Below are 18273 nucleotides of genomic sequence, written 5' to 3'. Positions count from 1 at the left end.
TGTGCACAGAATTTATCAGTATCACACATTCAAGTGATTCATGAATGAAAAAACCCTAGCGATAGGTAGATGGATAGAGTTAGACCAACAAAAGTCTGCAGCGATTTTGATAGCCCACGCCGTGATAGTGTTCTTTTCCGTTCAAACTTCTATGAAATTTTGACATATAAATAACACTTGCACTGCATGAGCTATCAAAATCGCTGCAGACTTTTCTTGGGCTAACTCTTGCTAGAGATTTGGGGTGACCTGATTAGAGCTCCGATTTTACCAGTTTTGGGATTGATCACTCCATTGTCTGTTAGCAGTGTTTGTAGGTTTTGTTGATTAATTAATATAGCCTCTTTATTTCCATAATGCTTACAAATTAATTATTATAATTTATAATACAGTTAAAATATGTTTTATGGTATTGTTGTTTTGGGAGATTTTTCTACTTTCTTGAGGTATAGATCCCGTTTGGGTAAAGGCCTCCTCCCATTTCTTTCATTTAACTTTTCTCTATGTAACGAAAATTCTCTATAGCATCAAAAAACGTAGGGACTCTAGGGAGAGTGGCGCTATACATATAGAGTTTACATTATGCTGTATTAAAAAAATAAACTCAAACCCAAAAACATCTCTACTGTTCCCGATTTGTTGACAATTCATTAAGTAGGTAACTAGCACTGTTTACAAAGCTATATTTATGGACCGGCTTATCAGCATTCATGTATTGACAGCAGTGATAAGATTGAACAGTGAAGTCTCTTATCAAAGTGGGATATTGTTTTTGGTTTCATTAAACACTGAATTTCATTTCACGAGGAACAATACCATGTTTCATATACATGCATGTTTTATAATCTTACAAATATTGTGTCAAATGTATCAATGATGGAAACAACTACTCGAGTGGCCACCCCATGGGTGAGGAATGTCCTCAAAGTCGAAGGACTGCGGGGAAGAAGTGGCTCCAGGTCGCACAGAACCGTGACAATTGGCGTAAAATGAAGGAGGCCTACACCAGAAGGGTAGAAGAGGGGTAGAGACAGAGAGAGAGAAATATGTCAACAAAGCATTAGGTTTCTTCATATGTTCAAACTACCTACTTAATATGAAGTAAGCTGTCTTAGTGCTCCTCTACAAGATCGGCCAACGCCGGCCACTCCAAGGGACGCATTTGTGCGTTAGAGGGAGCAACTGATATTGCTATCTCATTCTACCGCATGGCTGCGTCCCTTGGAGTGGCCGGCGCTGGCCCATCGAGTAGAGGAGCCTTTACACAGCTTGAGCATTTAAGGCTCAACAAATCAATTGGCCCATCAGGGCTATAACCGCGAAAATCCAAGTTCGCAAATTGCGGGCATTTTTCTCTGTCACTCTAATCACGCCTGTATTGGAATAAAAGGGAAAGATCCCCGCAATTTGCCAATTTCGGTTATGGTGGTAGCCCCTCTGAATTGTAAAGATGAAGATGAAGAACAAGTAACAATAGCAGACAGTTATGACTAAACAAAACAGTATCATACTTTTTTTTTTTATATTAGCCTATTAGTGTGTCCCACTGCTGGGCAAAGGCCTCCCCTCTTTCCCGCCAAGTATCATACTTATCTAGAATTAACAAATGTTTGCAAGTTGCAACGAATAATGATTGTATAAATACGTAGACACTTGAAGTTTCTAAAAGGAAAGTGAACACGGTAGGGATGAAGTGCACGGTTACAAAATGTACTTTCTTGCACTGCACATGTGTATGAGTCAGCTCAGAATTGCAATACCGGTCATGCTAATGTAGTCAGCGCACCTCACAACAGAACAGAGCTAAAAAAGAATTGGTGCAAGTCATAGGCGGTTATCACACTATTACTTCGTTTTTTTTAGCATTAGAAATTAGGTAAACAATCTTGATGTGTCTTTTAATTGACAAACACATTTTAAAAATAAGTTACGGCAAATATGTAACAATTATGAATCTAATACGATCATTTATATTCTTCGGCTTTCATAAGTAATCGTTTTTGATTTTTTAAAGGCGTTTTTCAATTAAAAGACATGTCAAGATCGCTTACCTTCTTGCAAGTTCTTTCTAATGCTAAAAAAACGAAGTTTAGATGCGATTCGCACGTCGCGTCAACGCTATGCGCGTATTATAGCGATATCAGATGTGCGAATCGCATCCAGTTTGATATCCGCCGCGTTGTAAAATGCACAATGCACCTTTGGCACCTGCACGCTGGCGTCGAATCCGCGGCTTAACATCAAGAGTATTGGAACGGAGTAAAGGCATTAAGATAAACCTATCGGATCGAAAGTATGTAGTACTTTTCTAATGACGAGGGCGATTAACTGGTTATTTTTGTCAAATCAGTAATGTAGAATATCAACAACGTAAAATAATAATGCGGTAGAAACACTAGACTACCGTGACTCAATCACGCCGCTTCGCGTTGCTTCTCTCGATGTTTGAGTCCAGCCAACCTAGTTTGACTTTTGAAGGTAAATATAAAGTCAAGATAGTTGGCGTGTGTTGAAGCTGAAGGTCTCATCAGGGCCCCGTTTATCAAAAGCTTGTAACTTGTAATACAAGTGGAAGTGCCTTTCTAACAAAAGCTGTCAAAAAGTGACTTCCACTTGTATTACAAGTTATAAGCTTTTGATAAACAGGGCACTGGGGCTGTAACCCACGCGCTCGCGCCTACCCAATTCGCTGTCTCTTATGCCTGGGGCTGTAACCCATGCGCTTGCGCCGAGGGTGACACAAGGTCGGCGGGGGGTGACGAGTGGGTGCGATTGACTCACGGCTGATTGGTCGGGATCGGGTGACAACTGCGGAATTAACGGATTAGACATACCTATATAATACTGGCGACATAGGCCACATAAGGATATAAACGTGATGGCACGAAATAGTCAAAAACAACTCTTACACAATGTATTTACTAGTATTTAGCAGTGATATAGCCTAATAGCAAATTTTCGCGTACCTACAATGAATATTGCAGGGGATTTTACTCTTAGATAAACTCATACATCCATAAAGGCTTGGCCACACACAGAGCGCGACGCAGCGCCGCGTCCGCGCCGCGTCCACGCCGCGCGACCGCGGCACATGCTAACAGGTTACCGACGTCAAACAGACTGCGTCCCGCCGGTATCACGCCCCGCTTCTGTCGCGCCCCGCGCCGCGCGGCCCCTTGCGTCCGCGCGGCGCGTGCGCAGCGCTGCGCCGAGCGAACGCGGCGGCCCGCCGCGTCCCGCAAGGTCACATCAGTAGGATCGGACATTAGGCAGCGAGCGGTGCGCCGCGTTCCCGCGCGGCCGCGCCGCGTTCCCGCGCGGCCGCGCCGCGTTCACGCGCGCCTTGAGGGCGTGTTGAGAGCGTGAGGCCGGCGCGATCGGCGCGCGCCCTGTTTGACCAGGCATCGCGTCGGCATCACGCGGCGCGGACGCGGCGCTGCGTCGCGCTCTGTGTGTGGCCAAGCCTTTAGATACTTAATAGGTACCTACTTTAGAGCCTATAGGTAGTATAGTTGTATAGGTATCTCTACCTATGTGTTTCTGTGTAAGATACCACTTTATTACAAATTATTAAGCAAGCCACTGACGTGCCTTCCAAATGGATGCCGTTACAATGGATTCATCCAAATGGACGGCATCCTAATATTAAACGTTGTGCGTTTTTGACATCCACGGACCGATTTTGGATTGCAGCCACGCTACGAGGATTTGGACTGTTGGAAGGCTCGTCAGTGGCCACCTTTACACAATTGGCAATAGGCAAAGCTACGGTACTATACTAATTTCGCACATCTGATTGCTTCTGTTGTAATACTGACGAACTTTAACCTCATACTATACTTTATGTTTGATTACACAAGTCGGAGTCGGAGGAGGATTTAATGAGATATTTGTAGAGCTGGGCGAATGCGCAATCATTTGCATAATTTAAGCCAAATTATCTTTCTTAAACACGCCTCGTAGTCCCATTTTTAGTATGATGATACATCCGCTTAAAGGATGACTCACGTTAGACCGGGTCGTGTCCGGGCCTGAGCTTCCGGGGCATCGTTTTCTATGGTGAACATCACGGGATCGCCTTCGAAAAGTAAGCCCCGGAAGCTCCGGCCCGGACACGGTCCGGTCTAACGTGAGTCATCCTTAATGCACAGCTTAAATAACAACGATTGATCACGGAATACTAATTAAATTATCAAATATTTTTTCCCACGTCTTATAGAGTAAACGGTACACATCATTAGCTCACATACCGTAAAATACCTTCGTAGGTATTGATATGATTCTAATCTTAATTAGGTAGGTACTAATTGTTTTAAAAAAAAACTAGCATAAGCTTCATTTACGCTTGCCCTCATTCGTCAACAGCTCAAATATATCTCAACAGGCTATAGCGCCTCACAAATAAGTACACTCATGACATCTACTTCAGATGCTTGTGAGACTTTGTGAACTATCAAACATGTTGTATTTCGCTTTAAGGCCTGTGCACACCGGCTTGCGTGTGCGTGACGTGAACGTGCGCTAAAATGTTGGAGCCGCACACACACACGTCACGCAAGCGGTGTGCCGTCTCTCATAAGGATACTACAACGCCGTAAGCGCACTTGCACGTCACGCACACGCAGCCGGTGTACACAAACCATTAATATACATATTTGACAACCGCTGTAGAAAGAGCTAATAAGTACATAATACATGTACACACAACAACGAAAGTATCAACAGTTTTTATAATATTCCTTTTAACAATATTCGCTTCTTAAGAAGCGTTAGAACTTATAAAAGATCACGTACGCGGCCTACTTACGCAACTGAAGTTCATTATCGAAGGAACGGACATTGAGCAACTCACTAAGGGCCTGGGCTCGCAAACTACTCCGTTCCTATATACGCCTCTCTATCGCTCTTGCATATTCGAGTAATAGAGACACAAATAGACGAAACTTTGATCTTCAAGGTCCGCGGTAGCCCGCCTGTCCGGTCACCATTGGGATTTGGGGCCCTAAAAGAAGTCAATCATTACGCCTTTGTTCTCGCTGACAGATGAAATGAGGTCTGTGAATGTAAAATAAATCGTAGCTACTTAAAATTCGGTTTAGTAATCACAGGAGTGTGGACGGCTAATAAAGAAATACATATTAAAAAAAATGCGACAGAGTGACATTGGAAACAAGTCAATTTGAATTAAGTACCCGAAGATTTCGAATTCCCTGAGGATCTTAGTACTGAAACTACATTTTCAGTAGAATATAGAATAAACAAATAAACGAAAACCCAAATCAAATCAGGCTTAGTTCCAAAGTTGCTATAAACAACAGCACCTCTAGCACAACTGGCCGCGACAGGCGTGAGAAGTGACAGATCGGCGCGACTTGGCGGCTTGTCGCGTGTTGGCAGCACAACTCACGCGCGAGAGCCGCGACAAACTCGCGATCAGATGTCACTGTCAGAAAATGACAACGATCGCGACTTTGAACTAAAATCCGTAGCACAACTGCCTATTTTGAGACAAAATATTCTCTCGTCTTTATGTCAATCCGCGAGTCGAAGTCTACGCGACTTTATAACGCGACTCGCTCTCGCGGGTGGTTTGCTTGTACTTTTTTAACTAAACTCATGATAATTATAACTTAAAAACTAGTTTCATATATTATGTAATAATATAATTTGTATAATTACTTATTGCCCTAAGGAATAAGGAAGTATGGAACAATCACTAAATGCGCTTTACGCACTCTTATATCGATTATGCACGGTGATACCTACAAGTACCATAACACACCCATCATGTTTACAACTTTAATTTCAAACAGCTAGCTTGTAGGTACTCAATTAAGTAATTAGGTACATATGTAGGATTTTTAAATTTCAATTCAGGTTCGTAAGTTTGTAAAAGTAATCCTAAGACTTCCTTACACAAAACTTTCATCAACCTAACAACGGAGCCCGCTTGCTTGTACATAAATGAAGCCGATGAGGTGGGTAGGTACAAATGTTCAAAACAAACTATCCAACTTATTAAGTAAGCCATAGTGTTAGTAGTAATATTTAGGATCACGGTTAGATGTCTAATTTCAACAATCTCTTACTATTTAGGTACCGTTTGGAACCTTCCTCGACTTCAACAAAACATACCTACATGTGGCCTGTGCCCGCTGCATCGTACTGTAATAGAATGATGTAATACGTGGCTATAACAGGATCATGTCCGGCTCAAAATCATGCTTTGTATGAAATATTATCAGTCAACACCCACTAAACCATTCCGTCCCCTGCCAACACCATACTGTGACGTGACTGGACCGAGCCGACCAATAATATTTTGAAGGAGTCGTTACGCTCATGTCATAGTCTGCGTAGGTAGCATAGGTACGGTTATCATAGGGTCTACCATATTGAAACTCCTCTAGATCATACCCGTGTTCTAGATGTTTCACTTCATGTTTGACAGGGCCTGATACGATCATGCTACGTTGCTGTCAATATTAAGTATGAAGTGGGCCTTGGGGAGCTAATTAATAATGGCTTCTAGGAGTTTTAAGTACTTACCTACCTACTTTATTTTTGTTTCTTTTCAGGTAAAAATACAGGAGAAAAAAAACAATATTTAAATTAATAGTATATTGCTTTGCCTTATATATTTCTTATTATTAAACCTGATATATATAAACATCTAGAACCACTATAGAGAAATTGTAAGAATCTTCTTTATTACCCTTGAAAAGTATTTTCTCTCTTCCTTTTTCTTCGACATGCGGCGTAGGACAATTAAATATCACCCTGGAAAGAAAATTGGTTTGTAAACAAGACAATAAAATATGGTCATGACTTCATCGAGGACTATGAAATAAGCTTTTCATATCAATTTGTCAAATCATAAACAGTTAGGTACACAGTACACACACATGCTATCCATTATTGTTGTGCCAAAAAACTATATGAAACTTATTTGAGAGTTACTGTGGCAGCTTAGATAGGTATGCCATAACCATTAGGGTTATTATTAATAGTTCACTTCCTCGGTGGTGTTCTTAAAGCTAAAGCGCTTCTCAAGTCTTAGTTAATTTAGAAAAGGGGACAGCTCCGCGTTTGAAACCTACAAGCTTGCCTAGTGTGTTTCTTTTCCTGAATCTCCACTTCGGGTCCCGTTGGCACGTTCCTGTTAATAATATTTTCCTTTGGGTGCTGGGATATCAATCGTATCTAGGATAATGCTGAACTTATTCTGAAAAAAAAAACACTATTTACAACAGGAATATGAGAACAAAACCAATAATAGCAATTCCATTATTATAGTTACTTACAAAAAAAAAATTATTTAAAAGGTTTATTAAACAGAAATTTTTAAACAATATATATTTTAAGGAATATTATCAATATTAAGTATATAAGGCTCTATTACTTACATTTTTTCATATTTTTTCCCGTAATTAAATGTTGACAAAATTTGAAAGTTCCTTGACTTTGACAGGAAAAACTTAACCATCGACAAAAAACTAGATTTTTTACCACCAAAGAACGAATGATTTAGCGCATCCCTGGTTTCCGATTCAGTGTTGCCACTTGCAAATATCGATTTATTTAGACTTTGATTTCGCCGGGTAACACTGACGAGTCGCGCCGCGACTTTGAGTTTTCTACGCGGCTGTTGCAGTCGCGGGTACAAGTTATGCTACGGAAATCGACAGATTTGACAGCCGCGGGAATGGCGACTCGAGTCGCGGTCTAAGTCGCGGATGCAAGATGTGCTAGAGGTGCTGAACACAAGAGGTCTAACTTGCTATTTTGGGGGCTAATAAGTTTCGAGCCGGCGTCTAAATCTCACTAAGATCGGATACTTTATAAGTTTATACCTAAAGGTTCAGCCGACTGGCATTTCGCCTATCTAATTCAAGTGACCTTTGACTTTGTCCCAAGTATGATTAGACACACTAAGCACATGTGATTTGTGGAAGTTAAAGGTCAAATCACGGTAAGAGTGCTTTGATAAATCTTTGAGAAAGTGAGCAAATAAAAATATTTCGCAAGTAGCAAGTTATAAATGAAATGTAGGTATTATTTGCTAATCCGTCAAGTGGATGGAAACGGACACCGGACGATAAACTGACGCAATAACCCTATTCCACAAAACGCTCATTGTGCGGGGCGACGTTAACTAATATCTTAACCAGATTCTTTTGACGTTTTAATAATCAGTTTAGAAATACGTTTGAGGCATCAAACGTTTGTATTGCTGTTTAGGTATAAATCGCCATTCGCCAGGTTACATAGCTTCGTGCAAAGTAAATTAGAACTTATTGCACAGGTAATAGTGTACTTAGGTTTAGGCTAGACGGGGTCATCGACACAGCCACAAAAAGGGGTTCGATCAGTTCACTCACTAACGGTAAACTGATGAGATACGGGGCCGAGGCCGGCGCGAAATTGCCTTCGGACTGTTCCATTTTTAGGGTTCCGTACCCAAAGGGTAAAACGGGACCCTATTACTAAGACTTCGCTGTCCGTCCGTCCGTCCGTCCGTCCGTCCGTCCGTCCGTCCGTCCGTCCGTCTGTCACCAGGCTGTATCTCACGAACCGTGATAGCTAGACAGTTGAAATTTTCACAGATGATGTATTTCTGTTGCCGCTATAACAACAAATACTAAAAACAGAATAAAATAAAGATTTAAATGGGGCTCCCATACAACAAACGTGATTTTTGACCAAAGTTAAGCAACGTCGGGAGGGGTCAGTACTTGGATGGGTGACCGTTTTTTTTTTTGCTTTTTCGTTTTTTTTTTTGCATTGTGGTACGGAACACTTCGTGCGCGAGTCCGACTCGCACTTGCCCGGTTTTTAAATGATAAGTGTGAAGTAATATTTATTGCTGGCCATTTATACATCAACCCAGTTAGAGTCGGACTGGGATATCTCTGCATTTGCAATGACAAAGTGCCACAGATGTCATCGTTCATATCAAATTTTCTATGAAAAATATGACATTTATAATTACAGTTCTTGTTCTGTACCACACGATACAAAGTTAGCTTATGCCACTACAGACCATTTCAACTGTTAGAACAGCTGTGGCCAGAGTCTGACCAATAATGGTGACATCGGATGTCAAATTAATTGTTTATCTTGTTCTCTTTGAATAAGTTCTTTATTTAAACGATGATTTTCATGCAAGTACTGCAAATACAATAAGCAGGGCAGAAATGTCAACAGCAGCAGCCTTTACTATTGCGACATTTCTGACTGTGGTGTTGACGCAGGCGGTGTCATTGTCAATCTCTTTAATAAAATGAGTGACGGATTGAACGTACGCGCATTCATGGTCGGGAACTCGCATGTAACATCTCTGGTGTTGCAGGCTTCTATAGGCTACGGTGACTGCTTACTATCAAGCGAGCCGTATACTTGCTTTTTAAAACAATCAAAGTATTTTCTCGGGTTTATAGAAATGAGAAAAACGTCTGCAGCGCTTCCTTTCCGATTGCATAACGGATATTACTGATTCGCTCGATGATAAGTCGATTTTAGAATCGATTTCTTCATTGAGCACTTATTACGTGGAGTCGACGTAATCGGTTTATACTTTCTTGAACTTTCCATTGTGTTTCGCGTAAATATATTTAAAAAAGTTCGTAAAGGCCGTAAAGTTTACATTGGTTAAAAGTTTTACTAGGATCTTGTGATGATATAACATATTTATGAATGAACCACGAGGTTGTAGCATGCCTATTTGACTTATTTGAGCATGCAAAGACAATATTGCATTAGAGCCTGGTGACGAATCTTGCCAAAAAGTATGTGCAAATATAATTCTTAAATTAACACTGTTTGAATTTGAATAAAGTCTGTCATGCTCTCATGCTCAAAATTTTCCACCGCCATGTTTCTCGGTATAAAAACCAATTTTACACTTCCCTATTTCACTTAATTATTACGGTCAGAGATTTCGCATCCATCCATTAATGGTTGTCATTTGAGGAAAACGGATTTTTTTGTCGTATTAATGTCGACGTACCTTCCATTCTCCTGTTGTCCCGATTTGTAGTGTTTCCTTAGCTTGGTTTCCTTTTAGCTCTATGTATTTGACATTTGGAAACTGTTAATCCTATTAACTACCTATCAATTTAATGTAAGTATCAGGGTAATAGTTTTGCACTTAAAAAAATTTCATACTTGACGCTCGCCACAGTACTTGTAGGTTAAAGCAACCATTAATAGGCTTCATAAAATTTAATCTGGCGCCTATCGCGCCTCTGACTTAGCGCAGATGGCGAGACAAACATAATGGCACCTTTCATAAAGACTTACGGGTAAACGTTCAATATAGGGCTCCGTAAAAGAAGCGTGGGAGTGCTCAGCTCTGTTTTAATATCGCAGATATTAAAATGACTGATTCACTACCTAACTATCCTACTATTGTAGTAATGTTTTTTTACTAAAATAACTCTGATATCTGTCGCATCTGTCACCAAATTTTATCCGGGATATAAAGACAAGGATTTGAAAAATGCCTTTACCCAGCACTGTGACTAAGGTTCTTGTTACCTTCAGTCTAAACATTAGGCATTCACATATTTGCCATTAGTCATATACGAGTACAGTCAGCCAAGAAAGTGGTTTACCACTTTTCGACTCTATCAATCAGATGATAGAGTCGAAAAGTGGTAAACCACATTTGAATCACAATAATTTGAATCTACATAAGTACTTTTCTTTATAGACACTCGCTGCCGCGTCCCATATTCTTGTCACCTGTACCTTTTATTGTACCCGTTTAAAAAAAAGAGGGATAAAGTACTCTGTGGTACTCAATTTCTTGTACAAGAAAGAGGTATAAGAGGTATAGTTACTGTAAAGTGAACATTTCAAATCTGAATAGCTACCGTTTATTTGTATATGATGAGTACCACTACACTATATCCGTTCGTTCATTTGTCTACCCTAACGACCTGTCAAGCACACATGTGGAGTCTACCCAACATTTGGCACTGACATGGGAATAGGCACTGCCAATGATTACTTTCGGTTTGACTTGTTATTTTTGTCACCAATACGCGTAAGTTTCTGGGATGTTTCTGGGATGATGCATTCGTGCCAAATGTATGTGTAATGTTGTTATGTTATTAATGTTATTATGATATATTTACATTCATGTATTGTGTAGTGGCGGGTTGTCATGTCCCTTAGGCTTATAATTCGTGACTTGTAGGATAAGTTACTTCATTAACTTAATATGTAAGTTCAGTTATATATTAACAATATACTCAGAATTATATTGACAGACAACACATCTTGAAATTTAAAACTTGTGTTCTTAAAATGTTGATATTCAACTCCTATAAGATGAAACAGACTTTTTCGAGGACGAATTCTCGGCGGAGGTCTCGGAGGAGTAAGATTATAAGTAAAGCTTATCACGCCATATTTACCATTTTAATTGGATTGTAATTTGCTAATCGACAGTACAAAGCCCTTTCGTTTCTCTCTATAATCTAACGTTAGTTTCTCATTCTCTATAACTCAAGCGAACTTCCGTTCTCTTCAGTCCACAAACTACAAAGTAGCTATATACTCGAACGCAACAAGGCCGCACATTAGCCGTGATAACAGGTGCATTGGTTTGAGCACACTTATATAATTACAAGCTACGCAAACAACGTCGGGATCGTCGCATGTTCATACAACTTCAACCGCACTTGCAACGTTTTGGGCTTGCAACAGCCGTCATGTTTGAGCGAGCAAACTAAAGGCATAGGCATGCACGCGACTGTACTATGTATGGATTTAATAACGTGGATGTCGGCGGCCGATCGTAAGATCAGGCAGATCGTAATGTTCCTGTGTAATGTTTTGACGATAGTCGCATTAAACCAACATATAGGTAGGATAGGTTCGTTAGGTTGCTTCAGATGCCCGAAGGGCAAACTGCCCAGAAATAGGAGCCCCGCTCCGTCGACTTAGGGAACGAGTCAAAGATTTTCACGTTTCACGATATGCTTAGGAATTTCAAGATATGCCTGATCTTACGATCGGCCGCCCACATGGATACTGCGTTCTCTTTTAGCGGAGGCAGTTATAAAGTTGACCCAAAAAATTTTTATTAAGCTATGAGCTTCATCACATATGTTCCTTGAGTAATTCTAAGCATTTCAAGCCTGGGAGGCAATAAGAAATGTGCGTCTACTCGGATTTGTAATGGATTCAAACTTTCAACCCCTTTTTAACCCTGTTAGGGGATGAATTTTACAAAACGCTGAAATTACTTTTCCTGTCTTTTAATAATATCCCCAAATACAAAGATTCAAGTCCCGCGTTCGAAATTTTTTTTGATATCCATACAAACTTTCAACCCCTTTTTCACCACCTTAGGGGATGAATTTTCAAAAACGCTGAAATTAGTTTACTGGTATTTTAATAATATATCGTTTTACAAAGTTTCAAATTCCTAGCTTAAAATAAAACTTGAACCCCATACAAACTTTCATCCCCTTTTTAACCCCCTTAGGGGTTGAATTTCACAAAATCGCTTCTTATCTCCTGTACACTTTATAAATGTAATCTAGTGTGCAAATTTCAACTTTCTATCTTTTGTAGTTTCGGCTCTGCGTAGCAAAAATCTCCAACCAAATTTTTCACCATTTTACGTTTTTCTTGTAAAATTACTATGAAACTGAAAAAAACAAATATCAGCAATGAATTATACGTCTTTGGTTTATACGAAAATGATACCAAACTTGCCCTTGTAGCCACCAGGATCATAATAGATTTTTTTTAAAGATCTCCCACCCTCCCCGACTAGACGCACGCTTCATTTTGCCTCCCAGGCTAGAAATGCTTAGAATTACTCAAATATCAGATGTGATGAAGCTCATAGCTTAATAAAAAAATTTTGGGTCATGTATGGCAGCGTTACATAACTGACTCCAGTATTTAGAAGATCTACACTCGCGAGCAATGGAACGGAATCACTACTTTGACTTCTTCTTCACAGGATTTATTTCATTGTCAGTTGCCGCAATGCTTTGTTTATATTGTCATTATTCCGCGCTAGGTGCAAGCATCATTATTATTCGTACAAGGTTTATTGACCTGGAATCATTAAATTAGCACAGATAAAAATATATACTTATAACAGGTTTTCCTTGTTAATTAATTATTCATTAATAAAGCTGTTTGTTTTTGGGATTCGATTCACGACTCTGTTAAATTATTCCGATTTATGTATTTACAAGTGTTATTTTCTATGGTTACTCGTATTACTAGATCTTGTATAATTAGGTCATAATTTTCTATGCATAATGTTGTATTCTTGGGTTTTCCTAGACTCATAATACCGAATATGTACTTGTTTCCTTGAATTATGAATGCATCTTCCTGGCGTTATCCCGGCATTTTGCCACGGCTTATGGGAGCCTGGGGTCCGCTTGACAACTAATCCCATGATTTGACGTAGGCACTAGTTTTTACGAAAGCGACTGTCATCTGACCTTCCAACCCAGAGGGGAAACTAGGCCTTATTGGGATTAGTCCGGTTTCCTCACGATGTTTTCCTTCACCGAAAAGCGACTGGCAAATATCAAATGATATTTCGTACATAAGTTCCGAAAAACTCATTGGTACGAGCCGGGGTTTGAACCCGCGACCTCAGGATTGAAAGTCGCACGCTCTTACCGCTAGGCCACCAGCGCTTGAATTATGAATGTTTGATGAATTAATGATACACGTGCTGTAAGTTGATTTATTGACGTGTGACCACATAATAAATAATAGTACCAGGTACAGAAGACTCACTCTCTAACAAAACGCGTCTGTTACGATCAGCACAGATATGGCCGCTAGGCGGCGACAGCGCCACGCGCTTTATGGCTTTCCCCAAAATTGGGGTGAAACGGATGTACTTACTTTTAGCTACCTGTAGCAAAGCGACGAAATCGCGGAGTGAGCCACGTCGTCGATGTGTCGTGTGTCTATTATTTACAAGGAATGCTACAATATACTACTACGGATTATAATTTATAATATAATCAACCATTTAGGTTTAGAGATTTTAGAGTTTAGAAATATGCATAGTATCTACTACTACTACTACTACTACTACTACTTAATTACTTATAGTAGTAGAAAGTAGTAGCTAATGCTACACGGGCGCGGATGAAATATGTTCCATACAATGTTGGCAGGCCTGCAATAAAAAACCGGGCAAGTGCGAGTCGGACTCGCGCACGAAGGGTTCCGTACCATAATGAAAAAAAAACGGAAAAAAATGCAAAAAAAAAAACGGTCACCCATCCAAGTACTGACCACGCCCGACGTTGCTTAACTTTGGTCAAAAATCACGTTTGTTGTATGGGAGTCCCATTTAAATCTTTATTTTATTCTGTTTTTAGTATTTGTTGTTATAGCGGCAACAGAAAAACATCATCTGTGAAAATTTCAATTGTCTAGCTATCACGGTTCGTGAGATACAGCCTGGTGACAGACAGACGGACAGACGGACGGACGGACAGCGAAGTCTTAGTAATAAGGTCCCGTTTTACCTTTTGGGTACGGAACCCTAAAAAAACGTAAAAAGATAAAACCTAACAGATTTACATGCGTATATGCAAAATATGTCGTAAATCAATTAACATTACTCTTATAATGTCTTATAAAAATAAACTGTAACGCTAATGAACTTTATTTTTGTTAATACCGCAAGATTACGCGCATACGCATAACATAACTGTTATCTACACAAATCTAGCCTCGCGCTAAACCATCATATTTACGATCTCGGATCACGTATATTTGTCATAGATCTGAGGGTCATGTTATAACAGTAACATGTTCAAAAGCAACTCAGATTTTAAAAAAAAGTTAGGTATCATCTGTTGTTCTTATCTCGCTGCGTCAGACGTATTTGATCATCCATTATTGTTAATTAAACTGATATTGTTACTATGACTTTGACCGTTAAGTATTAAATGACAGTCATGTTATTTTTAAAGTACGACGAATTAAATTTTACAATGTTTAATTTATTGATGACAAGCTCGAATTAACTAAATTGTTTTATTTATTAATTGCTTTATTGTCATTGTTCTGTAACATCCTAACAAAAACCTATCCTATTCTATATGTATAGAGTAATAGTACATTACTACAGAGGCCGGGACAAAAGGGGTTGCCGGCCGAAGACATATAGACGGCCGAGCGAAGCGAGGCCGGATAGGTCTGAGCGCGGGCAACCCCATTTCCCGCCGAGGTATGTATAGTGCTTTTCTCAAACATGCAATGAAATAAATAAAATAAAAAATCCACGAAACCCAAGTTTTATTTATAGAAAAAACTAAAAGTAAACTACACCCAAAATATAACCAACACGTACCTATATCATTATCACGCGTATGTTTTACACGAGTCGTGTATTTTTACTACCCGTATATATCTTTGATTTTTTCGCCTTGTATCCATCTGACTGTCGTTTTCGTCACATAAGTTTACATAGTCTTTCATATTGATATCATGTTTCACATACATCGTTGCTTTATGCATGGAGTAAATAAGTATAATTTCCACAGTGTTGACGAATTTGTAGTTACATTCATTTAAAATATGCCACAAAACTGTTTCTAATAAACTGTAAGCCATTTTTCTTAGTTTATCAAATAATAAAATTGCCATAAGCAACCATATACATACTTCGTCTTTGACTTGGCGGCAGAGGCAACAAGTTATTTAAAATCAATTCTTCTTACGCTGCCAATTCCAACACCTACGATTACAATTAATTTCATTATTTCGTCGGAACTCATATTAAAGTAAAAAAATCAACAACGCACCATAAATCCAATAAAACAGAATGAAAATTTTTCAACTTTACCTCCATAACAATTTAAAAAAAATAACTACGCGTGTTTGAGTAGACCTTTTTACCGCTAACGTTTAGATGAAATATTTTAAATGTTTTTATTTGTGTAGTTAAATTTATAATTTAAAATTATAAAATTTGGTTAATAATGTATTATTTATTAAGTTCATGTTGATTTTATACAAATAAAAATGCAAATTATATCAAACATTGTTTTTTGATTTTTTTTTAATAGGCGTAGTGGCAGTGTCATTACGAACCATAAAGCCAAAACTGCCTCTAGTTTTTTTTTGTGGATCAATGCCACGATGCTGTGTCACAAATATCTGTGAAATGAAAATTAAAAAAGAGGACTTTGCCGGCCTAGGCCTGCAAGATTTGTATGAAATTCCATTAAATACCTTTTGTCCTAGCCGCACCTGAAACGTCATACTTCGCAGCCTATTATAAGGAACATAACATCAATATTTCATTGCATGTTCGAGAAAAGAATATAATGTGGTATAGTTTTGGACTAATAGCGAAAAGTTGCAGAATGTATGGACGTAAAGACTGTCATAAATAATTTCAAAATTCATATGAATTCGGTGGAAGACTGTTGATTGTTTTACACAATGCGTATCATAACATAAGGGAGAGCGATCAATTGTACACATTATTACCAATGTAACGGTTTTCTGACTCAAAATATGCAAATCAGATCCTATGTACAAGTTGGTGCAGATGTGACCAGTTCAGCTATTCAAATAAAAATCTCCAGATGCTCTTTTGTTTTCACACGTCTCGCAACTCGCATACGTTCTTTTTATTCATCTCACCAAACGCCGGCTGATTTATTGGGGCACCTTTATAGAGCTATTCTCTATGGACTATTATTTTTAAATTTCGTAACCTCGTGCCGTTCCAGTCACGGCCCGCTTTGTGGATTGTCTGTGTCACAATGGTTTTGTGCTCAGTGCCGTTATTTGCTGTAATTTTGTTTGGGACACATCCGAAAATGTGACGAAACCTTAAGTAGTATTTAGGAAACCTTTTTCATTGTGTACACTTAAGTATTACACATTTCGAATAGCTTATTATCCAATTGGTTTATGCAATAATAATACATCCGTATTATAACATTATGTGTTCATCTTAGCCTATAGTCTGTTTAATTTTGTACAGATTTCTTACAATTTCGGTTGATATCATGACTCATTTGATAATTTTTGCCACAAGTCAACGTCGACGAAGATTTAATCCGTGCAATTTGCAATGATGACGTCACCTGCATTATACGATGTGCGACTGCGATCGAAACAACGTGTTTCCGGTGCCTCACTGATTTATATACAGTCCGCCTCGTGATTCGTACATGTTTCTGTATACTAATGCATCGTTTATGTAGTGATTATTTGTGTAGTTGTCGCGTTTTAGTCGTGTTTCATTAAGTTCAGTCGGTATCTCTTCCAATTTTTCGTATAAAATGTTGGACATTTTCTATTATTTAGGATCAGTATTGCTATCAATTATGAGCAATCTGTAAAGCAAAAAGAAAACGTCTAAGAAGGATTTACTCAGAAATGTAGAGCATGTTTCAATCTTGTTTTTACAATTTACAATGTACCTACTTTTATGTTGTATTTTGCACATAATTTGTATTTCTATTCTAATGGCGTCTGCCATTTCATGTAGTGCCCCCATCTTACGATACGGTGGGACAGATCGTTAAATAGTAACTATCTGTCCTATTATGTCTATGTATTTATTCAGAATCGTATGATATTAATACAGCCGTAAAATACTCTTAATATATAACCATAAAGTTTCTAACGTATTAAAAATTAAACTACAGAATTTAGTTAGTCTGTGAAAGTAGAAATAAACTGGAAATCTCTCTAGATTCGAGATCGTCTAGGCGCGTGAGTTTCTAAACTCGATGACATCTCTAGTAAACCTGTAGGTACAACTACTCTCACTACAAAAATTGCTAAGCATCCGACTATTGGCGATGTGGTAGAGTATAAAACTCCTGTGAGAATCACACATATACGTCAGAGGGATTAAAATAATTTTAATATGGATGTGGTAGAGTCCGTGTAAAATAAATAGAGTCGGACCAAGCTAACTATGCGTGGCATTTGCAATGACAAAGTGTGGCAATGTCGTCACTAATGTCAAATTTAAATAAAAATATGACGTTTATAATGAGACCACTATTTCTATTCAAGCCGATGCAAAGTTAGCTTTACACGGACTGAAAGTTTTTTAGATAGAACATTATATTTTTTCTAATTATGTATGTACTTAGGTACTTATTTTTACGGTTATACAAACAATAGTAACAGTAAAACCAACAAGTCTTACTTACATATACGTTGTTTTATTGAATTTGACAGCTAAGTAATTATAAATTATGTAAAACCTAAACAAAAAACTCGTATGGATTA

The 18273-nt window shown here is 38.7% G+C and overlaps 1 protein-coding gene across 1 annotated transcript in view; it reads left to right on the top strand.

The window, feature by feature from the left end:
- LOC134673326 (phosphofurin acidic cluster sorting protein 1) overlaps positions 1-18273 on the top strand; it is a 212934-nt gene that overhangs the window by 859 nt on the left and 193802 nt on the right. The window lies entirely within an intron of this gene.

Source organism: Cydia fagiglandana, chromosome 18 (assembly GCF_963556715.1).
Source record: "Cydia fagiglandana chromosome 18, ilCydFagi1.1, whole genome shotgun sequence".
Classification (NCBI taxonomy): Eukaryota; Metazoa; Arthropoda; class Insecta; order Lepidoptera; family Tortricidae; genus Cydia; species Cydia fagiglandana.
The sequence above is the reverse complement of the archived record's forward strand: the minus strand, read 5'-3'. Positions and strand labels throughout refer to the sequence as shown.